Below are 27,056 nucleotides of genomic sequence, written 5' to 3'. Positions count from 1 at the left end.
TCCCCTATTTGTTGCACTTGTCCCCAGTTATTGCAAACATTGCCATGCTGATGAGAAACAGCTGTTTTGGAGTTCCTAATAAATATGATGTGGAAACTAGGGTCGAGGCTCTCAGTTCCGGAAGCTGTGAGCCCCCTGGTTCCAACCTTGATTCCGCTCTCGAGTTTCTCTCTGCTCTTTATTTCTGTAAGTTCTGCATCCCCTTCCCTTTAAGCAAACCTATTGCTGAGATGGTTCTCAGAAACTGGTGCCCAACATAGGACATGAAGGGAAGAAAGCTCACAGCAAGCATCCTGGACAGTTCGTGGGGTTCTGAGTCCCAATTCAGTTTGAATAACAGAGTCTCAGCAATTTCATGACACCAATCAGAGAATCATTTGGTCTGGGAAAGTTCTCACACACAAAAAAAGGGAAAACTAGTTCTAATGTACACATTTAAAAGAACAAAATGAAGTTATTTTCTGATTGTTTCCTCAGAGTCCTGTTTGTACAATATTCTGGTAATATGTACTGACAATTAGCTCAGGACAAATAATGCATATTACACATCATATATAATATTATATGGTGTATATGTATTATATTTGGTATTGTGGCATCTTCCAATTCTTCCCAATAAGGATCAATGGAAAACATTTAGCCACATATGGTAAAGAAAACTTTATATATTTTTCTTCAGTTTATGTGCTGTTGTCTTCTTTATACTATATGTTACTTCACATGCAGATTTACTGGAACTTTTCATAGTAGTTGTAAAGAAATCTGTCTTATTTTTATATCTACATCTATAATTTTTAAAAATTCATTATAAATACCAATATATTGTCTGATTTTAAAATGTTTTCTTTTTCTTTGAAGCACACCAAAGTATTCATACTGCTAACCACTCTTAAATGAATTTTATTTCCTTTTGTGCACCTCAATGGCCATCTGTTTTCTCTGTTCTGAATAATCTGAATTACATGACTGTGCCCTCAGTTTAGCTCCTTCTGTAAAATGCCATGCTTGGAATCATGAAATGGCTTTTATAGCCCCCCTTGACTGGCAGAAAGAATATTGGCATTTTAGCTTAAAAACACTCGACAATCATGGCCACTTTGATACATTAAATGTCCTTTAAACTGTGGTATGTTGAGTTCTCAATATTCAATCTCATTTCACCTCCATATTGATTGTATTCATCATGATCACATATTACCTTGTTAATTGGATTTGAGGATAGTCAGAACCTACTACAAAAGCTAAATCATGCAGTTAAAGTATAATGGGGTAAGAAAATAGTTCTGGATATTCTCACCTAAAAATGATGCTTCATTAGATAACATATATCTAATAATGTAGTGACACAGCCATGATTCCAAGAATGAATATTCTGTTTATTAAACTGCCTCCATCTAAGGTGATGTTGGTGGAAAATGTTTTTAAAATATAAAAGTGCATTTGAAACAGGAAAGTTATTCAACAAAGAAGGATGATTGTTGTATATGCTTTAAGTACACACAAAAACCCTCAAACTAAAAATCTTAATTTGTGAAATAGATGTATTAGAGAATGATTGCTCATAGTTTTCATGTACAATTTTATCAGATAACTACCTGAAGATTTTTAAGTTCAATGCTATACAATGTTTATCTAAGGATCATTAATATTAATTGGAGTTTGGGCTTCTAAATAAAAGGTGGAATATTGAAATATCAACAAGTAAATGTCCTTTCATACCCTTTTCTGATCCTTGCCTCCTGGTCTTGTTCATAGAACATAACCCTGGAGATCAGTAGGAATCTGGTAATTCAGTGGATCCCACATTGCCTGATACTGTGCTTCTGAGTTATGCTTAAATTTCTAGAACTGGTCCGTTCACACTATTTTTTCTGTTTTGAAAACCCAGGTACAAATCAAGCACTTGCAGCTTACTTGACCTTGCTCACCTCCCATCATATTTGAGAGGCCTGAGAACAGCCACTGGGAAATTAAATTGGGAAAATAACGTGTTCTCAAACGTCCAGTCTACAACTAGATTGATTTTATTGATCATGGTATACTTTAGTTGTTGCTTATTGTTTATGCCCTTTATTGCTATAAAATAGTTCATTTACGCTTCCTCAATATCTCCTTTGACATCAATGCTTTCAAAATCCAGAGTTATATTTAAGGATTACAAAAGCATCTTAAAATATTTTTGCTAATTTATTACCTGAATCTGTGGTCTTTCTATAATTTAAAAGTAGGCTAGCATGTCCAACAAATATCAGTATAACAGGGAAATTTTCAGGGAACTCTATATGTATTTTGGTTTATTTATTTTGATATTGCCTCTGAATCCATTCGGTCAGTATGTATATATAATTTAGAAATCTACTATGATATCAAAATGGAAAGACTTGAATCCTGCACACTAATTGCCCTGACTTCTTCTCAAAAAAGTCTCTTAGCTTTTTAAGGTAGGGGATTGTAAAATATTGATAACTGTATAGGGGTGAGTTAGAAATGCATCTGACTTACCTGTAGCATTTGAGAAAATTCTAAGATTTTGTGCAGATACTTGTTGTTGTTTTCCTATTCACAGGAAAGTGCTAATAAAAATTTGGGGGCATATGCATTTTAAAAAAAAAGATTTTTAAAGCAGTTTTAACAGAAAAATTATGCAGAAATTAGTGTTTCCAGTTACTCCCACTCCCACCTCTTCTCTTCTCTACAAAGTTTCTCCTATTTTTAATATCTCACATTAACGTACTACATTTCTTATAATTACATTATTGTCCCATTATTAACTAAAGTCCATTGCTAACATTACAGTTCACTTTTCCTGTTGTATAGTTCTATAGGTTTGGGAAAAAATGCATGATTTAAGGTATCCACCATTTCAGTAGCACACAAAATAGTTTCAGTGTCCTAAAGTGTGCTGTGCCACCACCACCCAACCCTGCATGCCTGACAACCACTTGTCCTTTTACTGTTTCTCTAGTTTTGCCTTTTCCAGAATGTTTTATAGTTGGAGTCATACAGAATGTAGCCCTTTGAGACTGGCTTCTTCCACTTAGCAATATGAACTTAAGGTTCTTCCATGTGCTTTTGTAGCTTATTTTCTGTTATTGCTGAATAACACTCCATTATATTCATGTACCTCAGTTTGTTTATTTATCCAACCATCTATGGATATCTTGATTGATTACAATTTTTGGTAATTATGAATAAAGCTGCTATAAACATTTGTGTGCAGGTTTTCTTGTGAGATGTTCATTTTCAAATCATTTGGGTAAATATCTAGAAGCATGACTGCTGAATCACATAATAAGCCTATGTTTAACCTTGTATGGTACTGCCAGACTGTCTTCCAAAATGGCTGAATCCTTTTGCATTTCCCCCAGCAATGAATGAGAGTTCCTGTTGCTCCACATTCTCACCACAGTTTTATGAATAAGCTGTTTAAGAGCAACTTTGGCTACTTACTTTCTTTGTGCCCTGGTTTTACAGTTTATTAAATGAAAACAAATAAGAATAACACTTCTTAGATATGTTTTGCAATTGCCCTGAGAACAAAACTGACCTGTAACTAACACTCCGTAAGTGTTCATTTAGAAAATTCTCTTTGCATATTGTATTATCTTTATCATTACACTGGGGCAAGGTCTGAAGAAATACATGAACAGATGATGATATGAAAGAGATTAGGATCTTCTTTGATTGTTGGTTCAAAGAAATTTTTAAAACAGGTCGCTTCATTAATTTGTGATGGATAAGAATTATTAGTTAAATGTACAGAGTTGTCCAAGACACCTTAAATATGTTTAAGTGAAAATGTAAGATACATAAAAGTAGGTATTGAAAAAATTAAATTAGTACTATTCAAAATACCATGGAAAATTCTATTTTTACTACTATTTACCATCTCTTCTTTGAAAGAATATCACTTGGAACACTGGAAAAATCAGTATTTTGATTCTACCAAAGCAGTAAGTCTTCATTTTATGGGTGCTTCAAATATATCAAAATAGGGAAACGGACTTGGCCCAGTGGTTAGGGCGTCCGTCTACCACATGGGAGGTCCGCGGTTCAAACCCCGGGCCTCCTTGACCCGTGTGGAGCTGGCCATGCGCAGTGCTGATGTGCACAAGGAGTGCCCTTCCACGCAGGGGTGTCCCCCGCGTAGGGGAGCCCCACGCGCAAGGAGTGCACCCCGTAAGGAGAGCCGCCCAGCGCGACAGAAAGTGCAGCCTGCCCAGGAATGGCACCGCCCACACTTCCCGTGCCGCTGACGACAACAGAAGCGGACAAAGAAACAAGACGCAGCAAATAGACACAGAGAACAGACCAGACAACGGGGGGAGGGAATTAAATAAATAAATAAATCTTTAAAAAAACCCAACAACAACAAAAAACAAATATGTCAAAATAAGTAATTCAAAATTTTGCCACAACCTTAATAAGAATCTTGATGAAAACTATTCTTGGTTTAAGAAAGTAACTCTCCCACATACTTAAAGTATTTTAAGTCTTTATTCTTGAATAATGGCATCGATGCCTTAGTGTTGAAAATCAGTTTCATTCGATCAGTTGTGGTAATTAAAATATTTTGTGTAATAACAAAAATGAATTGTTGAAAGATCAAAATCTAATTGTGAAAAATGCATGTAAAAGCTAAAGTTACCATTTTTTCATGTTTACCCCTTTCTGGCCTTAATTCATCTTGATTAGAAGATCTCCAATGGTAAAAAGAGACAGTGTGTTGGGTCATTTTCAGACACGTCAGACTGCACTGTCTCTTAACTAAGATCACCCATGTAAAGAGATTTAAGCTAATTCACATAAGTAAGTATTCTCTTTGTAATGCTGCCATCATGTTTTATCGTGGGAACACCCCTGCCCTCACAGCTTCATATATAAATAGTCGATAAATGCAGATGGAAAAAGGCTAAAGGTTGTGTGTTCTGGTTATACTTTATGTTCCAATGTGTTATGGTTATACTGTATGTTCCAGTGTATGTTCAACTTACGCTGAATGGCCCGACTCACAAGAAGGGGCAATAGGGCCGATGTATTTGCCATCTTGGAGGTGAAGGAAGCAAAGCCACCCTGCTTTTCTTGGGAGAAAACATGGAGTGAAAACCCATGTCACTCCATGGTTTCGGAGAGGGGTCTCCTACTGCCTCCAGGTTCTCATCCTGCCGGCTCTGGGACTCCGTAGTCTGATTTATTTAATTCCCTTTTTCATATTTTCCCTTGTGGTAGTGACCCGGACCCACCTGCAGGCCAGGCCAATACAACAGGACGTCTCCTGTCCGACCAAGCTCGGGGATCTAGAAACAAAGCAAACGACACAGAGACGGGGACAAGAGACACGAAGAATGGAGGCAAGACAGGATTCTGATCAAGCCTCGTTTATTGGGGGTAAAACACGGGGATATATAGAGAGGGAAGGGAACATGTACATAGGTGATAGGCTGGTTTTGCGGGTGGCAGACGTCCAAGGAGGGGATTGGCTGAAAGTTCATGCCGGGTCTGCAGAGTTTCGCGCCTTGCACATGTGTATTGCTGTGGTCACCTGAGTTGCAGCGGGAAGGAGAGAACAAAGAAGCAGGGAGGAAGAAGAATAAGGAAATGACAGGGCAGATTTGTGAACTCCGCCATGTTGTGAGATCCGCTATGTTGTGAGAGGTTGTAAATAGGTCTCACAGCGGGTGGCTCCCTACATGGTAGCAGGGAAAAAAGATCTTATTCCCCTTAGCACAATTCTAACCTCGACTCACAATGAGGCTACCACTGTTACCAGCTGATCCTAAAATACTGACAACAGATAAAGGCATTTGAAGAAGGGAAAGTATACTTAAATCAAATTTGCCAAGATTAAATGATGGGCCGTAATCACTGTTCACATTAATTTCTGCACATTTCTAATATTTTTTCTTTTGAAAGGGATTATAGCTATTGGCAAACACTGATCCTTGCCAGCATAATATAGGAATCTGGGACCTGTACACACACTTTTGCTTAGATGAAGCAGGGTACAAAAAAAACAAAACTACTGCATATGGAGATGGAACAATTCAAACCACAGTTATCAATGGTACCTCTCCACACACAATTTTTAATGCAAGATATAAAGCACAAAGTTAAGTAGATGTGAGTTCTACTTTAAGTAATGGCACTGAAAGAAGGGTTGCAAATAGAACTAAATGTTAATATATGCAGGTCTATCCAGATCTGTGTTGAGTTCACGTTTCCATTGAAACGCAGCCCTTGCCTGACAAACTCTTGTCAACTAAATAACTTTATAGTAGCAATTACCTTTTATAAAGGATTGCAATACATCTTAGAGAAGCAAATCAAGGTTTTAAATTTTTTTTCTTTTTGGCACAAGAAGGGTAATTGGAATCCTTTGGATTTTTAGGAAGAATTTAAGGAATGCCCTCAGAATTGAAGAAATACTTATTCAATTTATATAAAGGAGAATGCATTTGAGGATGCAGAGGCTATCAGTAGGACAAAGTGGGGGAAGACAGATAAGTAAACAGATACTTAAATGATGGTGCTGAGATTGGCAAAGCAGAGGCCTGTTCAGCTAGTACCATGAGGCCCTGTATTTGGCTAGGGAAGATGGCCCAGCTGAATTCTGAAAGGAGTGGTGTGTGATGATGAGCAGAGGCGGTGAGGTGGGTGAGGAGAGGGAAGGGCTTCCGAGAGCTACCAGGTCTTTGGAGGAAAGAAAGAATTTGAGCAAGCCATGTCCAGGGAAGTCCCTGGAAAATGGGCAGGGTTCAGGTCAGTAAGAGAAAAGACATAGACTTTATAGGCTGCTGTTCCTCCTTTTTCTTTGGCATTACATTTTTAAAAATTCCTTTGTTTTTCAGAAAGGCACAAGATCAATCCTATATCCTGTATCCTTTAGCACTAATGAGACCAAACCCCCACTCTCCCCATACAGTAGTTCACTGATGTGGTAACGCTGTAATTGTTTTTCTCCAGGTTTTAACTCCTGACATTTAACGGTGGGTGCTAAAAGCTGCCTGTGAAGCATGAATGTCATGGAAAAGGGAGAAACCTTGTTAGGACCCTGGGTAAAGAGGCTATTTGGAGTCTAGTCACACTTTATTCTTTGCATTTTAACAGATGTGAGCGAGGATTTTCAGCTTTAGGTGAGAATGAGAATCATTCTTTAAAAAAGGTGCTTATTTTCAGAGGATGATGACTCATCAAGATTCATGAAGGCAGTTTTTCTTATAGGGTGATGACAGCTTAAAATTAAAGCTATTATTTTTCTATTTTTTTCCTAGATGTGTATCTGGCCTATTAATTATGCATTCAATATGTCCTGCAAAATGAGTTAAGGGATAAGGATTAATGGAGCAAGACAATCATAGTTGTAAATAAAAACATCTTCATAGATCGTTTCATAGCTTTATGCCAATTTTAATGTAGTGTTTTTACTAAATGCATGGCTAGCCAGAAACAAATATAGCTCAAAAGTAAGCAAACATCAACAGAGTGTGGCTATAGCCAGAAATACGCACCAAAATATGTTCTGGCACATACTGAGCAAATTTCAGTGGTTGGTGGAATAGCCGTCTTCTGCATCTGTTGGACTGTCACCAGAGCCCCTACACTCTGCATCTACGACTGCTTTGCTGTGGGCTATTAGGCTGACCACCCACCTTGCTGGTACTGCCTGGAACTATGACTTATCAACATGGTGGCCACCAGCCACGTGTCACTGTGGAGTACTTGAAATGGGGTTAGTCCAAATTGAGATTTCAAGGAATAATTTTAAAAATGTAAAGTCAGTGTTTATATTAATTACATGTTAAAATGATAATTTAGATATACTGAGTTACATAAACTACAGTAAAATTAATGTCACCTGTTTCTTTATACTATTTTTTATATGTCTGCTGAAAAATTCCTATGTGGCTCGTATTTGTGGCTTATAATATATTTCTCTGAGCACTTACCTAGAAAGTTTTAGATTACTAACTATATATGTTTTTCCTTGGCTTTTTAAGCAACACAAATCTATTTCCCACTTAGCTCATACTGTTTTTCATGACTTTTTTTCTCTCTTAGCCAAGCTAATTCTTCTAAGAGAGTTTTTGAAGAAAGTCTTCCTGTTGTAGAATTTTGAGAATTTTATTATTGAGAATATCTTTGTTTTACCCTTTCATTTAAAAAATTATTATATAGGTATAAAAGTCTATATTCAAAGTTCTTTTTCTTGAATACTTTTAAAGTATATTTCCATTGTTCTTCTTACACCTGGATTTGCCATTAACACGTCTTCTTAGGAAGTTAATTCTTCATTTTGGGAGGTCTGTTGTTCTTTGAAACTGATGACCACAGGCCACAGACCAGACTAGCCAAACTTTTGTTGTCTGTTCCATTGTTCTGTAAGGCTCTTGTGCCATTGACTGGGAGACTTAGAACAACAGAAATTTCTTCTCTTCTGGAGGCCGGGAAGCTGAAATCAAGGTGTCATCAAAGCCCCGTGGTCCCACAAAGGCTCTAGGGAAGAATCCTTCCTTGCTCTTGCAGCTTGTGGTGCTCCAGGCATTCCCAGGCCTGTGGCTGAATAGCTCCAGTTTCTGCCTCTGTCTTCAGGTGGTCTTCTTTTTCTGTGGCTTTGTGTCCTCTCCTTACAAAAACATCAGTCATTGAATTTATGGGCCACCCTAAATTGAGGATGATTTCATCTCAAGATCCTTAACTTATTACAACCATAATAAAGGTGTCTAAATAAGGTTTCCTATTTCCCAATCGGGTCACATTCTGAGGTTCCGGGTAGACATGAATTTTTGATGACACTATTCTACCCACTACAACTGTGTTTAATTTTGATGACATCCCATATATCAAAATTTCCCTTTACAGATCATGCTTTAGTATCAAATCTAAAGACTATTTGCCTAACCCTAAATAATAACCCTGTCTTCCTATGTTTTTCTAGAAGTGTTATAATTACACGTTTTCCATGTAAGTCACATGATCCACTTTTTTAACAAATCAATTTTATTGATGCATATCAATAAAACATAAATCATCCAAAGTGCACCATCAATGTTTTTTGGTATAATCACAAAGTTGTGCATTCACGCTTTGATCACTTTTTGAGTATTTTCATGATTCAATAATAATAGTTTAAAAAAAACCAACAAACTCATCACCTCTCAATCTTTCAGTGCCTCCCCTTCTGTACATAGCTGTTGTTCTGTTTCCTTCTCTCTGGTATATTTGAATTTACATTTTGTAAAAGCAGTCTTATATACGAAGTATCACTCATATTTGTATTTTACATGAGATTTCACTGTGTCATACAGTCCCATATTACATTTTTTTAGCTTTCCTTCTAGTAATATACAAGTCCTTAGACTTTTTCTTTCAACCGCTGTTATAACCATACAATAGCTCTGCTAGTCACAAACACCAGGATGTGCTCTCACCATTTCCATTCATTTCCAAAGATTTACACACAAACTTTTAACCAATTATGCACAGATTAACCCTCACCTTTCCATTCTCTACTCTTATTCTATTTTCTGGTGACATATTCTAATTATTAATTCCATGAATTTACATAATATATTTAATTCATATTCAGGCAATATACAGTATTTGTCCTTTTGTGTCCATGATCCATTTTGAGTTAACTTTTGTAAAGTGCAAGACTTAAGTTGAACTTCATTGTTTACCTACGGATGAACAATTTTTCCAATATTTATTGAGAAAGGTATTCTTCATCCATTGCATTGCTTTTGAATCTTTGTCAAAATGTAGTTGGACATATTCACGTGAGTCTATTTCTGAGTTTTCTTTTTCATTTTGTTGTTCTGTGTGCCTGTCCCTCTCCCAATACCACGCTGTCTGTAGCTACACAGTAAATCTTAATATCCCACTTTATTCTTCTTTGTAAGACAGTTTTGGCCTTTTTAGGTCTTAGGTCTTTCTATATAAATTTTAGAATGTTTGTATCTATAAGAAACATTTGCTGGGATTTGGATAGGAATAGCATAAACCTAAAACTAATTTAGGAGCATTGACATTTTGCTATTTTGAATCTTCCAATCCATGGACATGATATTTCTCCATGTTTTTTATTTCATTCCTCAGCATATGAATCTTGTGGATTACAGATCCTGTAAATCTATAGATCCAGTACACACATCCTATAGATTTATAGGTCAGTATTTCAGTTTCCTTGGAGCAATTATAAACATTTTGGTTTTAATTTGATTTCCCATGTACATTGTTACATAAAAAGCATGACTGATTTTTGTGTGCTGATCTTGTATCCTGCAACCTTTGCTATACTCAGTAGTTTCAGGAGTTTTATGGTAGATTTCTCTGAATCTTCTATATAGAAAATCATGTCATCTAAAAATTAGGACAGTTTGTTTTTCCTTCCTCTCCAATATATTTGCCTTTTATTTCTTCTTGTCCCATTGCAGTGACTAGAACTTTCAGAACTATGTTGAATACAAATATTGAGAAGGGAATGAATGTAGCTCAAGTGGCTGAGTGCCTGCTTCTTCCAATGTATGAGATCCCAGGTTTGATCCCCAGTACCTCCTAAAAAACAAACAAGCAAATAAAAAAATAAACTCTCATTGGGGGGGGAGATATAGCTCAGTGGTTGAGCACCTGCTTCCCATGCACAAGGTCCTGGGTTCAATCCCTGGTACCTCCTTAAAAAACATAAAAGATTATTGAGAGTGGACATCATTGCCTGCATCACTGCCTTGCTTATAGTTTTAGAGTGAAAGCACCCGGGTTTTCACCATTAAGTGTAATGTTAGCTGAAGGTTCTTTGTATATACTATATATCAAGTTGAGGTAATTCTCTTCTCTCTGAATTTACTGAGAATTCTTATTATGAATGGGTGTTGGATATTGTCAAATATTTTTTTCTGCATCAATTGATATGCCATATGAATTTTCCTCTTTAGTCTATTGATATGGTAAAGTATCTTAATAGATTTATTGATGTTGATCTAGCCTTGTATAACTGGGCTAAATCCCACATGGTCATGGAATTATTTTTACTCAGTTTGATTTGCTAAAAGTGTGTTGAGAAAATTTATGCCTAAATTCTTGAAAGATACTAGTCATTAGTTTTCTTTTTTTGCACTGTCATTTTATGGTTTTGATATTAGAGTACTATCAATATCATAAAGCAAGTTGAGAAAGCTTTCCTTTCTTCTATTTCCTGGAAGATATTGAGTAAAATTGGTGTTAATTCTTCTTTACATATTCAGTAGAATCAACCACTATTTTTTTAGAATCTAAAACTCAGCAATGAGATAACCGAAGCTAAATAATTTAGAATTCATTTTGCCATTTCTGAAACCTCTCCAACAATTCCTCATTTATCTCCTCTGATTTGACTTCATAAAGAATTTTACTCCCGTTGTTTCAAGAGACTGTAACATCAGTGTTCTTTAGATCACATAGGAAAAATGGAAATTTGGAAATGGATACTAAATTAAAGCTGAATCATCTCAGCAGAGTACTTGAAGATCTATATTAACATGTTCCCACAAATCCCTCAATGGTACTTACTGGAAAAACACTTTTATTCCATCTGTAAATCCAATAAACTGGAGCATTGTGGTGTTAGCTCTGCCCTTGGTGGGGGAGCCAAGTTTCTTGTTTGTTCTCCTCTGGTGCTTTGTTCCCCATTCCCTAATGTGATTTTGTTACTGCAAATCTTTCTTCAACTGTCAGATAAAATGGATTGGGCCCAGGTCCGGGAATCAGGCAGTATCTCTGGCTGAACTTGCAACTTCAGCTTAAGCTGTTCCAGTTGGCCCTTCCCTGCCTTTTGAGGCTATACTTACAGTGATTAATTTTTAACCTTTGATCTATTTAGGAGAGAACATTGTAGTGGTCAGAAATTTTCATATTGACCTTGATATCTCTCTTTGACTTAATTTGTGCTCTTAAATCTTGTATTTCTTCACATGGATATTTTTAATATGGTTTTATTATCTATCTCAGTAAGGCCAGCTATATATAGATCATACATTCCAGAAGTTAGAGCAAAACCTTCCCCCCTCTCCTCATGAGGAGCAGGAGGAGTTGAAATGTGATAAAGGGAGACAAGTGCTATTAACCAGCCAGGAAATGCAGATCAGAAAAATCTCAAAGACAAATATTTTCATAAAAGCTGAAAACAAAATACAACTTAAATTCTTTTCTGGACCCCAAGACACTGCTCTATATTGATACATCTACCCGTTCAGCTTTTGCCATAGTATTTTTACCATTATATAGATGTGTTAAAATGTTTTCAAAGTTTTCTAAGATATATTATTCTAGGGGACATGACATGAATTAAAAAGATGACTTTTGATTAGGTAATTTCTTCAGAAACTCTTTGCAAACATTCTTTTTCCATAACCAAGCTGAGAATTTTTAAATAAAAGTTCCTGAGCCACCAATTCTTTGTCATATCTAGTTTTGCTTAGGTTTATATTGCTCACCACGAGGAGTGTCACTCAGATATTTAGTCAGAGAACATTGGCCTTATTTTTCATATAAATTACCATGTATGGGCATTTGCGTTTATGTCCTGTAGCAGATTAGAAACAGCAATTTAGATAGATACGGAAGAGGTGTACCAATCAATCAGGTCACAATGATAATTATCACAATGATAATTGTGTCATATTGATCACAATGATAAGGTAAATGCTTAATAAGAAAAAATAGTAAATAAACGCCAGGACCCACAAACCCCCCATCACACTAACACACACTTTAATACAGGTAGGGGCTCACACCGCACACATAACACCTATAAATAACACCTGTAACACCTATAAATAGCCATCTCAATGCACATACATACTCTTTCCAGATATACACATGCGCACACATACATTCAAACTCCAATATCAGCACACGCACAATACCCACACTTAACACACATGCGTTCCCAGATTCCAGCATGCATGTCAGCAGTACCCCAATCCCAGCAAGCACACACAGACCAGTCAATATCAACATGCTAATATGATGATCCCAACACATACACCATTAAAACACAAAATACCACTCTTCCCACACATCAGCACTCCTCCTCTCCCTGGTTCCCCCAACACTCCATCACTTTAAAATTGGCCCCCATATTACCTGAATGCGTCACACTCCCTGCATCACTCTCACTCACCCCTTTCCTGGATATTCTCTCCCACACAAACCACCCATACACACCCCAGCTCATTACTCACATAAAAGTGTAACCAAATACATACATGTAAAATTCAGTGAAACGTCAAGGGTCCCCCTTCAAGGGTGTTATAATATATATCGGCCTATTGTTATATGTTAATAATTCATCATATTCATGGTGTTTTATTTTAGAAGGTAGGAGAATATCTAGAATGGTTCAGGAAGATTCCCATTAAAAGAACAATGGTAGAAAATATTGTAGCAATTAAAAATATCTGGAGAAAACTTTATCTAGAGAAGCCCACGTGTTAAGATTTTTAATTTGTTGGTGTATTATTTCCTGGAGACTCTTAGACCCTTGCCTGTCACCCTAGTAACTGCAGCATCTATACTTCAACCCCCCACACCCAGCAAAGGGTGACAGTTAAATGGGGATGTTTTTGAAGGTGAAAGAGAAATTTTATAATTATGCCTTGACAACAGGAATGACCCAGGGGAAACTGTGGTCACTCCTCTTGCACAGAAGCTGTAGATGCTCTGCTTCTCCACTTTCCATTCACTGTTGAGCACTCTTTAACATGAATCCAGCCCCTTTACTCCATGAAAATGACTTTTGTGATGCTCACCAAAGGCCTCCATGAGGCAAAGACACGATGAACGCATCTCTCAATTTCTTGACATCACAGTTGTTTATTATCATCAGGAAATACTCATTCTTCTTGGTTTCACAACACCACATTTTCCTGCTTATCTCCTTCGTCTCTCTAGGCTATTCCTCCTCTGGTTCACCTGAACATACGGGAGTATGCTTGGACATTGTTCTTGGACTATATTTTTTGTCTTCTCACTGCATTTGTTACCTCTGTAAACTCAGCCACCTTTTGGGGTTTACGTGATCCCTCTAACACCAATGACCAATAAATTTATGTCTCTAACCCCAAAAGTTAGTCTGTTTCCACTTTAATTTGGATGTCTCACAGGCATCTCAAGGTGAATATGGCAAAAGCAATCTCATTGCATTCCTTCCCACACTGCAACTCAAAACCTATTCTGTTCCTAGGATTCTCCATCTCAAAAACCAGACCTTGCTGCATTCATGCCCGCATTCCCCTTAACACTCTTTTCCCATAAATAACATTTTACCTCATTAGTGTATGTGACATACAGTCCTTTCTCTCCATCTTGAACGCTGTTCTCACTGAGCTACAGTCACCTCTACCATGAATGACTGCATGAAACTCTCCTTTATCCACTTCTTTCCTGGTGTACTTTTTAGTCATTCACCATGTCCTGGCCGAAGAAGTTGTTTAAACAGACAAATCAGTTCAAGTCTGATTTTAAATTGGGACAACATTAAAAATACTTTAGGTTTATGCATGATCTGACCCATATTTATCAATCTAATTCTCAATCTTTATTTGCTGTCAAATCCCTGCTCAACATACCAGTTAGGTTTCCATTCCCCACAAATGTTCTTTTCTGCACTTAGGACCTTCACACAGCCTGTTCCTTTGAAATGTGCTTCCTTCTCTCTCCTTAATCTTATTATTCCAATTTAGGCTTTGGGTGTCAGATTCCCTTTATATTCCCAGGTCTAGATTTGTTCCACCATTTATTCTCTCTCATAGTACCATATGATTTCCCTGTACTGCATTGTATTAGTCAGTCAAAGGGTTGCTCATGTAAAGTACCAGAAATCTGCTGACTTTTATAAAGGGTATTTGGGGTAAAAGCTTACAGTTATAAGGCCCTGAAGAGTCCAATTCAAGATTAATTTCTCACCCAAAGTCATTTGCCAAGTGTTGAAGCAAGATGGCGGGCGATGTCTGCGAGGGTTCAGCCTGCCTGCTTCCTCTTAAGACTCCGTGGTCCCAGCTTCTTCCCATCTCAGCAGTAGGCCGGCATAAGGCTCGTCTCTCAGGGTCTCAACTGCTCTGGTCTCTTCACAAGGTCAGCTGAAAACTATCAGGCAAATGGCTTACCTCTCCCAGGCGCTCCAGTGTCAAAGCCATGTTTTCTCCTCTACTGTGTCTTTTTCTCTGTGTGTCTCCTTGATTGAGTGTCCATTTATTAATAAATAGCACACAAAGGTGGCAGAGATTCAAACCGAGTTACTCTACTGATATGATCAAATCAAAGTCCTAATCTTTTTTTTTAAATATTTATTTATTTATTCATTTCTCTCCCCTCCCCCCCCCTCCCCGCCCCGGTTGTTTGTTCTCTGTGTCTATTTGCTGCATCTTCTTTGTCTGCTTCTGTTGATGTCAGTGGCACAGGAATCTGTGTTTCTTCTTGTTGCATCATCGTGGTGTGTCATCTTGTTGTGTCAGCTCTCCATGTGAGCAGCACCATTCCTGGGCAGGCTACACTTTCTTTCACGCTGGGTGACTCTTCTTAATGGGGTGCACTCCTTGCACGTGGGGCTCCCCTATGTGGGGAACACCCCTGCGTGGCAGGGCACTCCTTGCGCGCATCAGCACTGCACATGGGCCAGCTCCACATGGGTCAAGGAGGCCTGGGGTTTGAACCGCGGACCTCCCATGTGGTAGACAGATGCCCTAACCACTGGGCCAAGTCCGCTTCCCAAAGTCCTAATCTTAACATAATTTAATCAAAAGACCTCTCAGCTGAATCTGAAACAATCAAAGGCTATCACGACGGAACAGACTAGTTTATAAATATAATCTCTCTTTTTTGGAATTCATAAATCTCAAACTGCCACATACATATATCACAGTTGTAATAACATAGTTATTGTAGTGATATTGTTAAATGTCTATTGTCCCTATTAGATTAAACTTAGGTCTGTTTTCACCATTGTATTGTAAATACCTATCACATAGTAAGCAGTAAATATTTTTGAATAAGTGAAAGTAGTAATTATTAAATGTAAACAGATTACTAAGTAAGCTGAACTCAATGTGTAAGCAAAAACAATCTCATTTGCTTTCCCACTAAATCTCTAAAATTGTTCTGTTGGATATTTATTTCTGTCTTCTTTGATAAAATCTCAGGCATACCCCATAGTTTGATTTTTTCAACCTCATGTAATCAAAAGTCCTCAAACCAATAAAAATTCCAGTTAAAACTAAATCCATAACCCCACTTTTATTTCAATTTAAAACTTCTTTCTTCCACCAGCCTGGATCTTTATCAGGTTTGGAAGCCTGCAGTGGGAGAAGGGTTCAAGGTCACCTTGGTCTCTTTCTCTTGACTCACATTCTGCTCGAAAACCTTTTGAATCTTTGATTTCTCTAGGTCAGGTCAAAGGAGGAAGAGACTAGGGGAAAGGGGCATGGACTTAAGCTGCTGCTTCAATTCTAGCCTGACACCTGTGCCCTTTTGGATGGTGATGGCGTTCCTTCTGGCTCTTTCTCTCAAGGTGGCTTTGTGGGTCCCTGGAAAGCCCTTGCTGGGAACCTCTGAATCCAGCTGCTAGTCACCGGCAAGGCCTTGGCTCAGCCAGCATCTCAGGACTTCCTCTTCGCTTCTAGGATTCCAGGAACTCCACCGCTCTCCTGGGGTCACATTGCACTCCCTGATACAGGCCAGTCTCTTTTCTGGATACACACAACTGCACTGTGCTAGGAACTGACATGCCCCTGACTTCAGGTGCTGCTATACCTGGTAGAGCAGATGCAGCCAAGCCCCTCCCTCTTGAACTCTTCAGACACTCCCAGAAACCAGCCCTTTTGTTAGGCAAACTTCAGGAGATTCATTTGAAGATGTCCTGTGGTTCTTTTGAAGGACCTCTCTTGGCTTAGGGGAAGGGGAAACAGCTCTCCCTTTCCCCTGCAAGCGGGAGGGCGTATCCAGCAAAGAAACCATTCTATTCCACATAGCCCTACTGTTCCTGGTCTCGTCCACCCCCAAGGTAAAATAGTGCTGGCTGACGTGCTTTTAAAATTTCATACTGTGCTCTGCACCCCTCCTTTAAAAGATTTGAGTGCACTTGGCACATTATTTTTTGAGTTTTGGGAGTCCTGGTTGAAACTAAGACAGAAAGAACCTCATTTTAACATCTTCTTAAAATAATCTACCAAAGCTAAACCATCAGATTAAAAGGGAAACCGGATGATTTGGAATTGATTAGGAAAGGCTCTCTGAGAGCTTCAATTTTTGAACATATCTTACAGGTGATAAGTAGGAATTAAATGATGAGGTAATGCCCCTACTTTAAGAAATCTTAAAGACTCAAACAATTTTGTCCAACATTTTGGATGTTATATAGTAGAGCACTTCTTCTCTCCATAAGCACTAGAAAATATCAAAAGGAGACACTGTATCACTGGCTCTAATAGCAAAATATTACTACTACTACTACTACTAAATAGACACTTAAAATATTAAAATATCCATCAATGAAATAAATAAACCAATTTTTCGTCCATACAATGGGAGAGAAATAGTGTATAGCAATTAAATTGGATGATTTATATCTACATTAATCAGGTTGGGCAAATTTTTAAAAAATAACATGCAGTTAATTTGAGTTTAAAAAAAGTTGCTGAGAGTAATGTATGTATATATTGTAAAAAAAGTTATAAAATGTTAATTTTAGAAAATTTCTACTATGCATGTTAAAATTGAAATCAATATTAGTATTGTTTATGGATATGTGCATAAGTAGTGAAAGTATTTTTAAAAATATTAGGAAGGAGTTCTACATACCTTTTGGTAAAGTCCAGCTGTAGAGAGAAAGCAGGCAATGGGGAAGAAGAGTAAGTATGGAGATTTAATTGTATGTATAAGATTTTCTTTCTTAAAAAAAAAAAGATTTTCTTTCTTGAAAAGATAGGTGGGAAAATACGCTTAAACAGTAATACTTATTAAAACTAACTGGTTGCAATAGTATTCCTTTTATTATTCTCTGTATTTTTCTATATTTTTGAAATTATGCTTAATTGAAAACTAGTTTAAACTTATTCAACATTTCTTTTATATTTAAAATGATTCCACTGAAACTATAATATAAAATGTCTTACAGCAGCATAACATGCTTTATAAAGAAGCTTTACTGCTTTTCTTCCTTTCTCCTTAAATTACATAATATATGCACTACTATCACTTGACCTGGAAGGAACTTGTATCTATATAATGACAAAACATTCAAATGAAAATTTAAAAATACTTATCCCTCATGGGAATTTACATAATGTCAAACATCTGGCTAAATGGAAACTATTCAGATGACTGAATTTCCCATTTTTATTCATCAGAATCAAATACCACAAAAAGTGATAAAATTGAGCATGAGGAACTTTTCTCATTATTGTGCTCAACTTTATCACTCTGTAGTAGTTTGGTTGTGATGAATAAAAATGTGTTTGTGTATGTCTCTGTGGCTGCGTGTGTACATTTACAGGGCTGTATTTATGTGTATGTATGAGAGAAAGACATGTATAGTTATATAATTCACAATTTCAGAAGTAAAAGTAATTCTAAATGAGAATTGGTATGTTCTTAGAAGTCTTTTTTAGAATTATTTGTATTTATGAAGTTAATTATCGCTGGCTTTCTCTCACGCACACACACAGATATATTGTTGTTGGCGCTGGTGTCTCTGCTCCAGGCTATGTCGCAGAACGGTATTTAAGGTCTCACCGTGTGGTAGGCAAGCAAGTAAAGGGTTTACTGAGAAAGCAGAGAAAGGGAAAGTTCACACCTGAGACGCGTGGACGCCACCACAGAGGGCTCAAGTTTGAGTTCTCCAGGGAGAGGCAGGAGGCACTCCTAAAGGTGGGCGTGGAAGGCTGGCCTTTCCTCCTCCTTCCCCATACTAAAGAGGGACCTTAGCTCTTTGCTGTCCTGATTGGAGGCTTTTCTGCCTTCCTGTTGGTTTATGCTCCAGAACACGCAGGTTGCCCCGTAGCTTTTAGAGAGCCAGTGGGGAGGCCTTTCTCTTTGAAATTATCTGGGGCTTTTTTTGAGCCTGGGAGTTTCATAGGGGACCTCCTGACCAGGTTCTGGGCCAGCTGTGCTGGTTAGGACGTGGCCCCCACCAGGCTGCCCTCCCCGGGGGGTTCTGGGATCTCAGCTGTGACGGTTCAGGCTTTGTTCTGACCAGCTGTCTTCCCTCGTTTCTGACCTTTCTCAGAATAACTGTGTAAACACACGCAGACACAGAGACAGACAACAAGACTTCCCATAATCAAATTATAGGTTTCAAAACAACTTTATTCCCAGTTTAAAGTCACCAGCTGTTTCAAGATAATTGTTTTCTCTCTATATGGAAAGGGAATCAATTCAAATTAATCAAACCACCTGATTAGCTTCATATTTTCCGTAGTTGTAAACTTCATTCATTTTGTATTATGACATTTAGTCTTTTTTCTTAAAATTTCTTGTAGTGTATCACTCATACATAAACATACATAAATAATAAGTGTATAGTAATAGTTGAACTTACAAAACAAACATATATAAAGTCATACAGGACTCTCATAACTCACTCTACCACCAATACCTTCCATTGTTGACCAACATTTTAAACTAATGATTAAAGAGCATTGTCAAAATATTACTACTAACCAAAGTATTTGACATTTAGTCTAAAAGGCACACTAAAAAGAATTCCTTTTTTATTTTCTGCATATGATTCAATTGCTAAAATCTATGTGCTTATTTGATTATTTAGTTATCTGATCAGTGACAACTTTTCCAGGATAAGGCTCAGTCACTCTTACTCCAGCAAATGGTTTACTTTTGAGGTGTTTAAAGTGTTAAAAGAAGTAAGAAGGAGAGTGGTAGCTGGAGGGAGATGCAGAATTATTGAGGGTTTTATTTCTTGTTATTTGCTCATTTATTTGTTGATGGATGGTGGTAACCTGAGTACGTTAAAGGCTCTAAGAAAGAAACCATATAGAATGAGAATAACTGCTCTGTCTTTTGGAGGCTGCTGTGGCCTCATGGGTATTGCGATAGAATAGTATTGAGGACACAAGTAGAGGGATATACCTAGAATAGAAGGAACACTTTTCATTTGAGACTACAGGAAAGGTTATAATTTTGAGGACAGATAATTATAACTTGGCAGATAAATGAAGAGTAAGGGGTAATGAAATGATTTTTACTCTGTACAACTTCATTTTATTCTCTTGGAATTTGGAGGCAATATTATCAGTTGATGGAGTGTGTGGGTTATGGGTTGTTAGAGCAAAATTTCCTAGAAAAATTGATCTTGAGCACATGTCAAAGTATATTAGCTTGTTAATGAAGGAACTCACAAGAAGATAATAGACTGTGTCAGTTCAAAGCAATTTTGGGGAGAAGGATTTTATGTATCACAAATGAGAAATGTTTATATAAGTAGCTAGGTTGCCAAGGTCAGATATTGGTTTTTCACATGGTTGTAAATCTGTTACAGCTGGAAGTTTCCCTTTATTTCTAAGGTGACATGGGTTAAATTTGGGTGCTTGGCAATTAGAGTCAAATTCCCAGTGTTGCCAGGCATGAATCATTATTCAAACATAACAAGTCACATCCGAGAAACAGAGAGTATGCCATTGACCTGTGACTGTTAATCAGACTCTCCAAGTTAGAAGGTTCCATCCCTTTCTAAGGATATATTTAGCACAGAGATACCAAATGGAGGCAACAAGAGATTGTTTAGGAGAGGCAGATATTTCTAAATTTCAACAACATGTATCCGAACATACTAACCATAAAAGTTGCTTACTTTTTAGGCTTACAGCATTTTTTCTTTCTTGGTCCCTTATTTTAACCTAAACAAAAACATTGACATATCTTGACCATGAATGTCAAAGCCTTTCTTGTTAAAAATTTGTGCTAAAACTATTAAAATTTCTTGCTTAATCCATGACTTTCTGTGATTTTTTAAATGCAGTGATAAATTAAACAAGCTTAACTAATGTGATATGATGACAATCATGATTATCTGCAAGATTTCCACAAATTTGGTATTATTCCTTTAACTGAATTTCTAATATTAGGGAAGATTTTCCTGTTAAAACCCCAAGGTAAATAAGTTAATATGAGATAAACAGAAAGAAAGGCAGTGTAGATACAGAAAAAGATAGTTTTATAGGTGTATTAGTCTGCCAATGGAGTGCTGATGCAAAGTACCAGAAATCTGTTGGTTATAAAGGGTACTTATTTAGGGTAAAATACACAGTTACAAGACCCTAAAGAGTCAAACTCAAGGTTGTGCTCTCACCAAAGTCAGTTGCCCGTGTTGAAGTAAGATGGTCTCTGATCTCTGCGAGGGCTCAGCCTTCTCTCTGATCTTCCTCTCTCTCAGGGGCAGATTGGCACAGGGCTTGTTTCTCAGGGCTTCCTCTTTCCTAACATAGGGCTCTCTATATCAGTCTCAGCTCTTATGTTCTCTTCCCAAGGTCAACTGCAAACTATCGGGTGAATGCCTATCTCTCCCCAGGGTCCCAGGATCAAAAATGACAGAACTCTCTCTTTTCCCACCTGTATTTTCTTGAGTGAGTATCTGTTTATATCAGCCCACCAATGGGGCAGGGCTCAACCTGAGTTTCAAAGATTTTAATCTTTTAACATAATTATTCAGTAAATACGGTGATTTTTATAAATATTTTGGTAAATATAATTACCTATTTGATATATTAGCTTTTCAGAGGTATGTTTTTAAATAAATATTTCTAGGGAAATCTGTAGTTGAGCTTGAAATATGCAATTTAATTTGCATCATGTAATTGAATTGCTCAAAGACCTGCAACAAAATTTATCTGGCAGTATTTGCGTGACTTAGTTGGGGGCATGAAATCAATCTAATGAAATATATCTTCCAGTAATTATGAAATTGCTCTATTTTGAAAGTCTTATTTTTATGAAGAAACTGAAAAATATATGTACACTTAAATACTCTGAAGTAAGATTCAAAGAACTCTTAAATGTGTTGACATATATGCTTATTAAATACACACATACTTGAAAATAGTTTAGTGTAGATATTCCATTGTTAAATATGTAAATATATTTTGACACAAATTTTTGAAATTTAATCTTTTTTATAATTTCATTTAAATACATTCAACAAATTCTATGTACTATGCATTAGTCAGCCAAAGGGGTGCTGATGCAACATACCAGAAATCTGTTGGGCTTTATAAAGGGTATTTAGTTGGGGTAGAAGCTTATAGTTAGTTACCAGCCCATAAAGTGTAAGTTACTTCTCTCACCAAAGTCTGTTGCCACATGTTGAAGCAAGATGGCTGCCAACGTCTGGAAGGGTTCAGGCTTCCTCTTCCTTCTTAAGGCTCCATGGTTCCAGCTTCTTCCAATATCAGCTGTAGGCTGAGACAAGTCTAGTCTCTCTACTGGGGCTTGTTTCTCTTCAGGCTGTTCTGCTCTCTCTACAAGGCCAGATGTAAACTGCCAGGGAATGGCTTGTCTCTCTTCCTAGGGCCTATGCTGTGTCTAATGGAGGCTTCTCTCTCTCTCCTCACCTATCTGCTTCTCTGTGTGCTTACTTCCAGGTTCAGGATCAAAAACTCCAACTAACTCCACTGCCCTGATGTTTTCTCTGTGAGTCCCTGCGCCCTTGGGGCACATCCTACTGACATGGCCCAATCAATGCCTTAGTCATTATTAAATCAAGTAAAAGTGAAACCTCAGCATCCAATACACTGTAATACACCCAGAGGAAAAGACCAGTTTGCAAACATAATCCAATATCTGAATTTTGGAATCCATAAACAATATCAAACTGCTACATAGTAGGATATTTTCAAAACATTTTCTAGTTTAGCATTACTTTTAAAACTTTTTCTTTTTACAAGGATTTTTTGTCAATATCATGAAATGAAAATTTGCACAGTACTGAATTTTCATATAGGAATTATACTTCAAAGATATCTTTCTATATATCTGCTGCAGTGTAACTCATGTGTACGCACAGTTTACAAATTTGAAGCATATATATTCATCATCAGCTGTCATGAACGTGGACCATTGAAGTTTTCATTTGGATGCTTCCTTTTGTACTTTGCTTACCTATTAGTTCAATTCAATGACAATGATAATGGCAATACCATAAATTCTGATAAAGTAGCTCACATTTCCTGAGCACTCACTGTAAGCTGGGCCCCGAGCTAAGCACTTTACATAAATTGTTTCACTTAACCTTATCAAACTATATGATGTCGATATTTACCTATATGATTTAGGTATTTACCTCTTATTCAGAAGGGAAAACGGAAACCAGTGGAATTAACATCCATTTTCTGAGACTACATGGCCAGTAAGTGGTAGAGTTAGGATTTGATGATCCCTTCTCATACAAATATTATCTTTGTCCCTAAGTTTAGTGTTCCTGTAAATCACTGGAGACTTTGCTTCAATGTCCATTCCCATAGAGATTGTGATCAGAAGGTTTTGACTGACAAGAACTGTTCATTGAAACTACAGTTAAAGAACTACCGCATGGTTCCATATGTCTGTCTGAAATGGTACATTGTTATGTTCAGCCAAAGGTTTGAAAGCTCCATAGAAATTTATCATATTAGGCAGAACAATGCCCACTCAAGATGTCCATGTCCTAAGACCTGGCACCTGTGATTGATACCTTAGAGGGCAAGGACTTTACGTATGTGCTTAAATTAAGGATTTGAGATAAAGATATTACCCTGGATTATCTGCTTAGACCCTAAAGGTAATCAAAATGGCCTAATGAGAACATGGCAGGGGAGATTTCACCTAGAAGAGGAGAAGGCAATGGGTCACAAGCCAAGGCCTGCCAACAATCAACAGAAGATGGAAGAGGCAAGGCACTTCCCAGGGAGAATGCAGTCCTACTGATACCTTCAGCTCGGTGATACTGATTTCAGAATTCTGGCCTCTAGAACAGTGAGAGAACAAATTTCTTTTCTTTTAAAGTCACCATATTTGTGGTAAGTTGTTACAGCAACCACAGGATTCCAATACAAATACCATCTGATGGTTTCATAAATTTGCTTGTTACTTTTGAAATTAGTAAAAATTTAATGTGTGTTGAGTATCTGGAATATCTGTAAAGAAAAGATTTGTTTATCATTCAAGTATTTCTATATTTGGGGCTCATCACATGTGAGTGAGTTACCAGATTCACCAAATAAAAATACAAGGGTGCCCAGTTATATTTGATTTTCAGATAAGCAATGAAACATTTTTAGCATAAATATACTCCATGCAACATTTTGGATATACATATATCAAAAATTATTTGTTTATCTAAACTTTAAATTTAACTAGGTGTCCTGGATTTTTATCTGGCACATGGAGATAAGTTGGAAAATAAATAGCTGGACTTGTGTGGTGTGAGAACTGCTGTGCAGATCACAGATCCATACTCCAGAATGTATAGCCCAGAAAAAGCCCAACTGAAATAAATATTGTAGAAGGATGGATGAGATGGATGAAACAAACTGAGCTGCTGGGTTCGGAGGCATAAAGAGGAGCCAGTGGGAGCAGCACCGGGTGACGCCCTGACCCAAGTTAGACTGAGGCTGAGGCAGGTGTTCTGGTCTTCTCAGAGAATATGAGGACCCCTCGAGAGAAATAATCGCCTGGGAGGGGGCCCATATTTAGATTTTGGGAAGGTGTCTCATTTGTGACTTGGATGTGCAGATGTGCAAATGAGACTCTTCATTATGATCAGCCTCCAGTGCACTAAATAATCAGGAGCAGCTAATTTTTGGAGGCTCAAACAGCTGACAGGAAAGAATGAGTTATGTCCTTGGTCTTGCCCTAGTCCCAAAAGGAAAGCTTGTATCTGGTAGGCATATTTGGATTTTGGCAAAATCCATATTTCACCCAGAGGGATATTATTCAACACAAGTCAAAAGAGGGTATTCAACCCCATCTACCACTAAGTGGTGAGAGTGGTGGTGTCTGTAATCTACTTATGAAATCATTATGTATATCTCAATGTTCCATAACCTGAAATAGAGCTAAAATATGTGAAGATTCAAATGCCCAAATCATTGTTCAGTTGTTGTTTTGGGGGACCCAGCCAACAAAGTGACCTAGAAAACCTGTTCTACCTGAAATTTTGGTAAACTATTTCAAAATATTTGGTTCTTCACATTAATTCATTTAAATGCATAGGTTTGCTCAATTAAAAAGTTGAAGCAGTATGTGTATTCACTTAGGGATATATATCTATTAATGTCTTTGAAGAGTTGGAGTTCAGTACCAAATCTGCCAGTGATAAAAGGTATAAAATGACAGCAGTGCCCAAGAGAATGGAGAGTTAAAAGAGGGTTTTAACATTACCCAAAGATTGTAGTTAACTGCCTCTTCTCTCTTGTCTTTTGTTCCCTTTATATTTGATTTGGATCGTGGGGGGGGGGGGCGGGGGGAGGGAGTGTGTTTAAGGATTGTTTGTTCCCTTGGAATAAAGATGATATTTTATTTTTACTTATGAGATTTCCTTTCAAATAGTTGTATTCCTAGGATGCCGACAAAAAGGAACTGTCTGGACCTGCTTATTTGGGGCAACTTCCCTGGTACATTAGCAGAACGACACACACATACACAGAGTGAAGGGTACTTCTCAACTCAGGCTATGGTAGGTTGGATTTTGTATCTCAATTTAGACATGATCTTAATCTTCACCGCATCCCTGTGGCTGTGAATGCGTTGTAAATAGAACCTCTTGAAAATGTTGTTTTAGTTAAGGAGTGGCCAACAAAGAAGGGTGGGCCTTAATCCAGATTACTGGAGCCCTTAGGAAGAGAAGAAACTGGAAGCTCGGGTCAGAGACAGCTACAGGGAGCAGCCGGAAGTCAGAGAAGACCAAGGTCAGTGCCGTGTGATGGAGGACGGGCATCAGAGAATGTCACCCACACAGGAGAAAACCTGGCCATGCCTACCCCCTTATCTGGAACTTTTAACCTCTAAAACCACAAGCCAATAAATGCTTATTGTTCAAGCCAAACCAGTTGATGGCATTTGAGATAGCAGCTTAGGCAAACTAACATATGGACCATACTCAAATTTGAACACATCTGGCAAGTTGACAAATAAAAGGATACATTAAAGCTACTGAAACAAGGAAAGTTTAATAAAATCTTATACTGAGGTAAAGGAATTTAGTTAAAATGTAAATACCAACTTGAACATACAATCATTTAAAGCAATTTCAATTCTTCTACTCAGCCACTGCTGCACTGTTGTTTTAAACTTGTGGTATGATTTACATACAGAAAAATGCACAAGTATTATGGAAACAGCCCAAAGAATAACTCACACATATATAATAATGTGTAAGCCCTCTGGAACCTAGAGATTTTTTAAAAGCTTCTTCTCTGGCATTACCCCCCTCTTCCCCACATACTCATGGGAAATGATATAAATTTATTCTCTGTTTCTATTTTCTACCTATTGGATTTGGATCCTTGGAAGAGATTTCACACCTTTGGTCAGGAAAGAAGAAAACCAAATAAACTGGGTGTTTCTTCTTGGAGTAGGGAGAAAAAGCATATGCTTTCAGAAGTGCTCCCAGCTAATGGTAAAGGGTGAAGCGCCCAACCACAGACGAGGGCCCTCGGGGTAAAGCGCGATGATCAATTAGGAAATATCAGTTACAGTTTGTTGGAGCCAAGTGAGCCTGGAGATTCTGAGGTGTTGCTCAAAATAATGTGTGCTAGTACAAAGCCATACACCCCAATATGACTGCGTGAAATGATGCCATTTCCTCCTGAAAAGGGAGGAATATCGAAGGACTGTGGGACCAATTTGTTTAACAGATGTCACTCTTTCCCCTTTCGAGGAGTTTAAGCAGCTGTAGTAGTAGTACAGAAAGGTCTGTATTTTGATCGCTCCTCAAAATGTAAAATGTTAGAAAGGAAAACAAAAAGTTTAGATTTACTAAGCCTATAATGCCATAGGGTTACTGAATCTTGCTGTCACAAGGACAGGGGAGAACCTAA

This window comes from Dasypus novemcinctus, chromosome 16, assembly GCF_030445035.2.
Source record: "Dasypus novemcinctus isolate mDasNov1 chromosome 16, mDasNov1.1.hap2, whole genome shotgun sequence".
NCBI classification, from domain to species: domain Eukaryota; kingdom Metazoa; phylum Chordata; class Mammalia; order Cingulata; family Dasypodidae; genus Dasypus; species Dasypus novemcinctus.
This window is presented reverse-complemented; position numbering follows the sequence as displayed.